Source organism: Elephas maximus, chromosome 7 (assembly GCF_024166365.1).
Source record: "Elephas maximus indicus isolate mEleMax1 chromosome 7, mEleMax1 primary haplotype, whole genome shotgun sequence".
Classification (NCBI taxonomy): Eukaryota; Metazoa; Chordata; class Mammalia; order Proboscidea; family Elephantidae; genus Elephas; species Elephas maximus.
This window is the reverse complement of record NC_064825.1, coordinates 106003307-106013605: the sequence shown is the minus strand read 5'-3', so window position 1 is coordinate 106013605 and position 10299 is coordinate 106003307. Positions and strand designations below refer to the sequence as shown.

The 10299-nt window shown below is 38.7% G+C and overlaps 1 pseudogene; it reads left to right on the top strand.

Annotated features, from left to right (window-relative positions):
* The first annotated feature begins 4826 nt into the window (after window positions 1-4826).
* LOC126081235 (olfactory receptor 10AG1-like) lies at window positions 4827-5762 on the top strand (annotated as a pseudogene).
* The last annotated feature ends 4537 nt before the right edge of the window (window positions 5763-10299 follow it).

Sequence of the window (10299 nt, the reverse complement as noted above, 5' to 3'; positions counted from 1 at the left end):
CTGACATAGTAAAATGCATCCCCAGTGCTACTGCTCACCTCAGCACAAGCAGCGTCTGACCCAGCCCACAGGGTACTGGCACCACAGGACTAGCACTTCGCTGCTTCTGAACTGTCTCTCCTTTCCCCTGTCACTCAGTTTGACTCCTCTACTTTGACTTTTATGATCAGGATTCCTAAACTGTCATAATTGATTCACTTGTTTTTTCCTGTCTTTGTTGCTTCATTGGGTTTTCTACGCTATTTTTTTTCGGTAGTAGATCACCAGGCTTTTCTTTCTAGATGCCTCTAGGTAGACTTGAACCTCCAACCTTTTGGTTAGCAGCTGAGCATGTTAAGCATTTGCACCACCCAGAGACTACATAGTAAAGAGGAGCAGTACTTGAATAACTAAAAGGAATATAGTTCTAGAAACATGCTATTGAATAGTCATAGAATACCAAGACAGGAAGAAACAAATTTAATTACAAATAGAAGCAGATATTGGGTCTGTGATTTCATGCCTAACAATTTTTTTCTCCTTACTCACCTGGGGGAACCTGAAATAGGAAAAGGATTAGGAGAGGAAACTTTTTAATTTTTTTTTTTTTTTTTAATGTCTTAAGTAATCTTGCTGAAAATGTTTATTTTTGAGGTGGCATGGCACTTTGAATCAGCCAGTACCTCCCATAATGTCTGAATGGATATCCTAACATTGTTAAGACCATCTGTTTTTGTCAGCAGAAATGCTCTTATTTTCACAAAAGTTAACCTAGGAACACAGAGTTCCACTTCTAACGGGGCTCGCAGCACCCCTAACAGGGAAGAGACCAAGCAAAGCATGTTCATGTGACAAAACATAGGACACAGTTTGCTAGGGATCCATCTGGATGAACTATGATGGTTAAGAGTAAAGAAGGCCAGTTCACATCAATAGTCAAGGGTCTGAAATGCAATTGCTAGAAAGATTAACTTTGTGAATAAAATAATGCTAGAGAGTAAAAAGTAAGTGGTATTATTTGTCCGCGCACTCTCTGCAAATCTGGGAAAATAAGTTGGTTTAGGGTTGATGCCAAAAGGGGTTGCAGAAAAAGTCAGATCTATTCAGAGAAAATTGTTTTCAAAAATAAGCCAGATTTGTATCCTTAAAAAATTAGAAATAGATCTACCATACAACCCAGAAATCCCACTCCTCAGAATATATCCTAGAGAAATAAGAGCCTTTACACAAACAGATATATGCACACCCATGTTTATTGCAGTACTGTTTATAATAGCAAAAAGCTGGAAGCAACCAAGGTGCCCATCGACAGATGAATGGATAAAGAAATTATGGTATAGTCACACAATGGAATACTATGTATCGATAAAGAACAGTGACGAATCTGTGAAACATTTCAGAACATGGAGGAACCTGGAAGGCCCTATGCTAAGTGAAATTAGTCAGATGCAAAAGGACAAATATTGTATAAGACCACTATTATAAAATCTTGAGAAATAGTTTAAACTGAGAAGAACACATTCTTTTGTGGTTACGTGAAGGGGGAGGGAGGGAAGGTGGGAGAGGGTTATTTACTGATTAGATAGTAGATAAGAACTACTTTAGGTGAAGGAAAAGACAACACTCAATACAGGGAAGGTCAGCTCAACTGGACTGGACCAAAAGCAAAGAAGTTTCCGGGATAAACTGAATGGTTCAAAGGTCAGTGGACCAAGGGCGGGGTTTTGGGGACTATGGTTTCAGGGGACATCTAAGTCAATTGGCAAAATGAATTCTATTAGGAAGAGATTCTGCATCCCACTTTGAAGTGTGGCGTCTGGGGTCTTAAATGCTAACAAGCGGCCATCTAAGATGCATCAATTGGTCTCAAGCCACCTGGATCAAAGGAGAATGAAGAACACCATGGTCACAATGTAATTATGAGCCCAAGAGACAGAAAGGGCTACATGAACTAGAGGCTTACGTCATCCTGAGACCAGAAGAGCTAGATGGTGCCCGGCCACAACCGATGACTGCCCTGACAGGGAGCACAACGGAGAACCCCTGAGGGAGCAGGAGAACAGTTGGATGCAGACCCCAAATTCTCATAAAAAGACCAGACTTAATCATCTGACTGAGACTAGCAGAATCCTGGCAGTCATGGTCCCCAAAGCTTCTGTTGGCCCAGGACAGGAACCATTCCAGAATACACCTCAGGAGACACGGATTGGACTAGACAATGGGTTGGAGAGAAATGCTGATGAGGAGTGAGCTCCTTTTATCAGGTAGACACTTCAGACTATGTTGGCATCTCCTGGCTAGAGGGGAGATGGGAGGGTAGAGGGGGTTAGAAACTGGCAAAATGGTCATGAAAGGAAAGACTGGAAGGAGGGAACGGGCTGACTCATTAGGGGGAGAGTAAGTGGGAGTATGTAGTAAGGTGTATATAAGTTTATATGTGAGAGACTGACTTGAGTTGTAAACTATCACTTAAAGCACAATAAAAATTATTAAAAAAAAAAAAAAAGCCAGATTGGTTGCAGAAGTATTTTGCTAGAAACTAAATAGTTACCCAAGAGAGATTTCCCCCCGAGAGGGCATGACTATTTCATATTTCATATTTAAGAGCACTTAGTGTTTGAAAGCAAGCAAAGGCTATTGCAGAACTCGAGTGACTTCCTGAGACTAAAAAAAAAAAAAAGCATAAATTTAAAGAATATATGTTATCAGGAGCCCTGGTAGCATAGTGGTTAAGGACTCAGCTGTTAACCAAAAGGTCAGCAGTTCAAATCCACCAGCCATTTGTTGGAAACCCTATGAGGCAGATCTACTCTGACCTATAGTGTTGCTATGAGTCAGAATTGACTTCATGGCACCTAACAACAACTTATGTTAACAATACACCTAGACTGTCCTCAACAACTTTATGAAATCTTTACAGGTAAACTGTTATTTTATTGATACACTACTTTATATAAATACATTTCTAAATTTGAATTTCAAGTTTAGATACAACTAATAAAACAGAAAAAAACATGAGCTTCTGCAAAAAAACTGTATTTGAAAATGAGTTAACTATGTAAGATACACATGCAGCCCTCAAACTTCCCTAGTTATAAATTAAATAAAATTAGATGCATGGCAAATGATAATAATAATGGTATTTGTTATTTATAATAAAATACACCTACTCTTCACTTATTGACTCTCTTAGTTTCCGAAGACTAAATTGTTATGTGAAAATTGGCATTATGCAAAAATGGAGGATTTTTTTTTCTGTTTTCAGACCATCCGTTTTTCCAATATTTTTTGTTTGTTTAGAAAATATAATCATAGAAACAATAACAGCGAAGATTTACTGATGTGCTCATTACTGTGATGGGTCCAGTTATGGGTCATTCCTATGTGGAGAAGTAAGCTTGGAGGAGACAAAGCTGGATAATGTTGGGCTTTGTGAATGGAGGGCCCACAGCTTATCCACTTCACATTCCTCTTGTGCTGCCTCAGAGCTTCCATCATGGAGCCACCTCCAGTGCTCCACTCTCAGCCCTGCGAACGCTGAGTTCAGGATTAGAAGGCTGCTCTGCCCTCTGGGCCTGGCAAGTACCCGAAGTTCAGGGCTTCTGTGAGGGTGCTGACAGCCTGGCCGCATACCTGGCCCCAGGAAGATGGACGCTTCAGGCCCAGTTTGGCTCACTTAGGGATGCTATTAAACTCACACGCATTTCTTCCGAAAAACCTCTCCGATGTCTCTTTCTTTCCTCACTTCCCAAACCACAGCAATTTTGAGCTGCAGGGCTTCAGGCTAGATAGGAGCTGAGAACCCCGAACAGGCACCTGCTGGCTGGGTGCTGCTGGCCTATCTGTCCAGGTCAATGGCCATGAAGAAGGCCGGCTAGCCCGGCAGCTGGATGGGGTGCCCTGCCATCAGGAGGGAACGGAGAGCATGAGGAAGCTGGGCCCAGCTTCCTGGAGGCTACCCGGAGACCCTCCATGAGGAAGGGGACAGTTGTGTTTTTCTCATTCACATGCTCTATCATTATGCAGGACCAGAGTAAATACTGACTGGGTTTAATCAAAGCTACATTTTTATAAATCAAAGTTAACGTTTTTATGAAGCAACATTACTACAAGGAAATGACATGAAGATGGAACATAGAATTTTTCATGGGTAAGGAGGGAAAAATGAAAAATTATTGTTAGGAGTGGGTCATATTTCTTGATTACATTGAAGGTTAATTAATATTTGTCATAAACTGAATAAGAGTTATTGAACAGTATGCTGAGTTTAATTTTCTTATATTTTGTGTAAGTAATGGAAGGGATACAGAAAATAGGGTGCTGATAATGCACACATTTATTTCTCAGTAACAAAGGATTAGTTTAAGAAAATTGAGTCTTGTAAAAGGAAAGTCTTAAAACTAATTTTTAATGAATAATTAGGTAAAAAAAAAGAAAAGATTAAAGAAAATTTTGACTTGAGAAAATTTGGAGTGGGATATCAACACAGAAAAACTCATGAACAATAGAAAATGACCACTCTTACTGGGGTAAAATAACCCAAACTCTTCCCTGCAAAATAAACTCTAAATAACAGCGTAGACTTCTCAGTATCTCCAGTATCACTACAATCCAAGTTTAATAAGATATGCCAAGATTTTCTTTGGTGAATTGATTTTAATAGCATGTCAGTTCATTGCTGAACTTTCAAATCACATTCCTAGAAATGGAGCACAGTGATGGTGGAATTGATTTAAGGGACATATTATTCATGCCCCTTTCTAATTAACAAAATGAAAATGCTTTTCAAAAATGTGAATGAACTAACCATCTTGAATTTATCATATCCACAGACGGAAAGCAAATTAAAAGCAGAAGAATCTGATAATACTACAATTATGGAGTTTGTTCTTGTGGGGTTTTCTGATGTACCCAATTTACAGTGGATTCTCTTGGGGATATTTTTAGCCATATAGCTGATCATTTTGTTGGGCAATAGCATCATAATACTGATAACAAGAATTGACCCCACTCTCCAGAACCCCATGTATTTTTTCCTTGGCAATTTTTCCTTCTTAGAAATACGTTATGTAACAACCACCGTCCCAAGAATGCACAGGCATATTTGGACCCAGAAAGGAAATATTCCTTTTTTGGCCTGTGCTACTCAAATGTCTTTTGTTCTTATATTTGGAGGCACAGAGTGTTTGCTCCTGAGAGTGATGGCCTATGACCACTATGTGGCCATTTGTAACTCCCTGCACTATCCTGTAGTCATGAACCACAGGGTCTGTATCCAGCTGGTGGCTGGCTCCTGGATCAGTGGAATTCCAGTCGAAATTGGGCAAACATGCCAGATTTTCTCTCTGTCCTTTTGTGGGTCTAACACAATTAACCATTTCTTCTGTGACATCCCCCCAATACTCAAGCTTGCTTGTAGAAACACAATTGTGAATGAGGTGACAGTCTATATAGTTGCTGAGGTGTTTTTCATGGTTCCATTTCCATTGATTGTTACCTCCTATGGCAAAATTATCTCAAATATCCTGAAATTGTTCTCAGCCAGAGGGAGGGCCAAAGCCTTCTCCACCTGCTCTTCTCACCTGACAGTTGTAGTCTTATTCTATGGAACAGCTGCTATCAATTATTTACAGCCCAAGTCAAATCAATCTGAAGGCCTGGGGAAGCTGCTCTCTCTTTTCTATGCCATTTTGACACCTATGATGAATCCCATTATATATAGCCTGAGGAACAAAGACGTCATGGAGGCACTAAAGAAATTACTACCTAAGTTATTAACATGAGGCAATGACTTGAAATAATGGAAAAGAAAAATTGCTTATGTTTGTCATCTAGACACAACAGGAAAAATCATACAGTTTTATTTCTAGATTCTACAGTCCTAAATAAAGATAATTAATAGTGTGTTAACAATCTCACATTATGTCAAGGGGCATTTGTTTCATAGAATTAACTGCTTCTGTGTAATCAAACCACAAGTAAACTGAATTGCAAACATCTAATCTTGAGGATCAAGCTTTCCTCTCACTACTAGCAGGTAAGAGGTTGTCTGAATAAGACATTGAAAGATAATCGAGTGTTTTTTTTTTTTATATTTAAGAATTAGGATCATACTCTGTCATAATTTTTTCTTATATTTCCAATTCCTTCAGATGTTTTTGTTTCCTTTCTCTGCCCCTGTGGTTAGATTCAGCCAATGAGAAACACCAATAGTAGTTATGATGGTGGAAGCTTGGGAGAACTTGGGGTTTTCTTTGCTATTTTTCTCTGCTTTTATGCTTTGTTTCTGCTCATACCCTTAAAGACTACATAGGCTCCAGGGTGCACTGCATCTATGATCCCATCTCTCGCCATTCTTCGGTAACATTACTTCCCCCCACTCCCCACCCCTTTTAGCTTCAGGCCTTGGTTTCATGATATTTAACTACAATTGCAAGATTCAGGTCTTTGGGTAATCTAACCATACCCATGTAAATAGACCTTTCATTGAAGTATTTTTATTGTAACCATCTGGAATGAATTCTGTATCCTGCCGGGCCCCCACTAGTACATCATTCTTTCATTTTATTCTTGCAAACCTCTTGGGCAGTGATTTTTTTTTCCTTTGGGAAAGAAAAACAAAATACTAACCTTTTGACACTGTAAAATGATTCAATGAAGACTAATCTTATAGAAATAAAAATACTTGTACAAAAAAGACTATTACAAATGTGCATATGTTGAGCAATATTTAAAACAAAAATATAGTAAAAAACAAAATTTAAAGCAAAGGGAACTGGAGATTATATTAAGACACTGGAGTACATCTATACCATAAAACTCTTTGTTGTTCGATGCCATCAAGTTGGTTCCAACTCATAGCTACCCTATGTACAACAGCGTGAAACACTGCCTGATCCTGTACCATCCTCAAAATTATTGTAATGCTTGTGCCCATTGTTACAGCTACTGTGTGAATCCATCTGGTTGAGGGTCTTGCTTATTTTTGCTGACCCTCTACTTTACCGAGCATGATGACCTTCTTCAAGGATTTGTCCCTTCTGATAACATATCCCAAGTGTGTGAGACATAATCTCACCATCAGTGCTTCTAAGGGGCATTCTGGCTGTACTTCTCCCGAGACAGATTTGTTCATTCTTATGGCAGTCCATGGTATATTCGATATTCTTCGCCAGCACCACAAATCTAGGGTGTCAATTCTTCTTCAGTCTTCCTTATTCATTGTCCAGCTTTTGCATGCATATGAGGCAATTGAAAACGTCATGGCTTGGGTCAGGCATACCTTAGCCTTCAAGGTGATATCTGTTCTTTTTAATACTTTAAAGAAGTCTTTTGCAGCAGATTTGCCCAATGCAGTTTGTCTTTGATTTCTTGACTGCTGCTTCCATGACTGTTGATTGTGAATCCAATAAAACGAAACCGTTGACAACTTCATTCTTTTCTCCATTTATAATGATTTATTATAAGTCCAGTTCTGAGAATTTTTGTTTTCTTTATGTTGAGATGTAACCCATACTGAAGGTTATTATCTTTGATCTTCATCAGTAAGTGCTTCAAATTATCTTCACTTTCAGTAAGCAAGGTTGTGTCATCTACATAATGCAGGTTGCTAATGAGTCTTCCACGAATCCTGATGTCTCATTCTTTTTCATATAATCCAGCCTCCTGGATTATTTTTTCATAGAATGAATAAGTATGGTGAACGGATACAACTCTGAGGCACACCGTTCTTGACTTTAAACCATGTGCTATCCCCGTGTTATGTTTAATGGCTGCCTCATGACCTCTGTACAAAGTCCCCATGAACACAATTAAGTGTTTTTGAATTCTCGTTCTTTGCATTGTTGTCCATAATTTGTTATGATCCGCACAGTCATATGTGTTTGCATAGTCAATAAAACACAGGTGAACATATTTCTCATATTCTTTGCTTTTAGCCAGGATTCATGTGACATCAGCAACTATAGCCCTTGTTCCACGTCCTTTTCTGAACCCAGCCTGTATTTCTGACAGTTACTTGTCCATGTACTGCTGTAACCACTTTTGAAAGATCTTCATCAAAATTTTACTTGTATGTGATATTGATGGTTTTGTTCAACAATTTTTGCATTTGATTGGATCACTTTTCTTTGGAATAGGCATAACATGGATTTCTCCCAGTCAGTTGGCCAGGAAACTGTCTTCCAAATGTGTTGGCATAGATGGGTGACTGCTTCCAGCGCTACATCCATTTGTTGAAATGTCTCAATTGATATTCTGTCAATTCCTGGAGCCTTATTTTTTGCCAATACCTACAGTGCAGCTTGGACCTCTTCCTTCAGTACCATCAGTTCCTGATCATATGCTACCTCCTGACATGGCTGAATGTCAACCAACTCTTTTGGGTATAGTGACTCTGTATTCCTTCCACCTTCTTTTGATGCTTCCTGCATCATTTAATATTTTCCCCCTAAAATCCTTCAATACTGCAACTCAAGGCTTGAATATTTCTTCAGTTCTTTCAGCTTCAGAAATGCTGAGTGTGTTCCCTTTTGGTTTTTTAACTCCAGGTTTTTACATATGTCATTATAATACTTTACTTGTCTTCTCAAGGCACCATTTGAAACCTTCACTTTGGCTCTTTTACTTCATGTTTTCTTCCATTTGCTTTAGCTATTCAACTTTCAAGAGCAAGATTCAGACCCTCTTCTGACATCTATTTTGATCTTTTCTTTCTTTCCTGTTGATTAGTGGTTCTTGCTTTCTTCATGTATGAAATCCCTGATGTCATTCCGCAATCTGTGTGGTCTTCAGTCATTAGTATTCAATGAATCAAATCTATTCTTGAGATGTTCACTAAATTCAGGTGTGATACAGTCAAGGTTTCACTTTGGTTCCCATGGACTTGCTGTAATTTTCTCCAGCTTCAGCTGAAACTGGTGTATGAGCAATTGATGATCTGTTCCACAGTTGGCCCATGGCCCTGTTCTGACTGATGATATTGAGTTTTTCATCATCTCTTTCCACATGGGTAGTCAGTTTGATTCCTCCATATTCCGTCAAGCAAGGTACATGTCTATAGTCCCCATTTATGTTGTTGAAAAAAATTATTTGCACTGAAGAACTCATTGGTCTTGCAAAATTTTGTCATGCAATCTTCAGCATTGTTTCTTTCATAAAGGCCATATTTTCTAACTACTATTTCTTCTTTGTTTCCAACTTTCGCATTCCAATCACCAGTAATTGTCAATGCTTCCTGATTACACGTTTGATCAATTTCAAACTGCAGAAGTTGGTAAAAATCTTCATTTTCTTCGTCTTTGGCCTTAGGGGTTGGTGTATAAATGTGAAATATAATTGTATTAACTTGTCTTTCTTTTAGGTGTATGGATATTATCCTATCACTGACAGCATTGTACTTCAAGATCGTGAAATGTTCTCTTTGACAATTAATGCAACGATATTCCCCTTCAATTTGTTATTTCTGGCATAGTAGTCCATGCAATTATTCAATTTAAAATGGCCAATACCAGTCCATTTCAGCTCACAAATGCCTAGGATACCAATGTTTATGCCTTTCATTTCTTTTTTTGACAATTTCAAATTTTTCTAGATTTATACTTTGTATATTCTACATTCTTAATACTAGTGAATGTATGCAGCTATTTCTTCTCATTTAGAGTTGCCACATCAGCAAATGAAGGTCCCGAAAGCTTGACTCCAACTACATCATTAAGGTCAATTCTATATTGGGGACGCAGCTCTTCCCCAAGTGTCTTTTGAGAATCTTCCAAACCAAGTGGCTCATTTTCTGGCACTATATTGCACAATGTTCCATTGGTTTTCATAAAGTTTGCACTGTCTAGTTATTTTCAGCAGTAGACCATCAGGTCCTTCTCCCTAGTCTGTCTTAGTCTAGAAGCTCAGCTGAAACCTCTCTGCCATGTGTGACCCTGCTGGCATTTGGCATATCTTCCAGCATTACAACAACCTACAAGCCCCCACAGTATGACAATCTAACAGACATATGGGGGATACCATAAAACTGTATAACCCATTAAAGAAGATTTTAGAACATCCATGAACAGGTTCCAAGTATGTCCTGACATGTAGAAGAAATTAAAATCTATTTATAAAATATTACCCCATTTTAGTAAAAGGATGAAAGATAAACCCTCTGACAATGAGTGAATTTTGACTCATAGTGACACTGTAGGACACAGTAGAACTGCCCCAAGAGTTTCTAAGGCTGTAATATATATGGAAGCAGACTGCCACATCTTTTTCCTGTGGAGCTGCTGCTGGGTTGTACCACTATCCTCTTGGATAGCAGCCTAATAT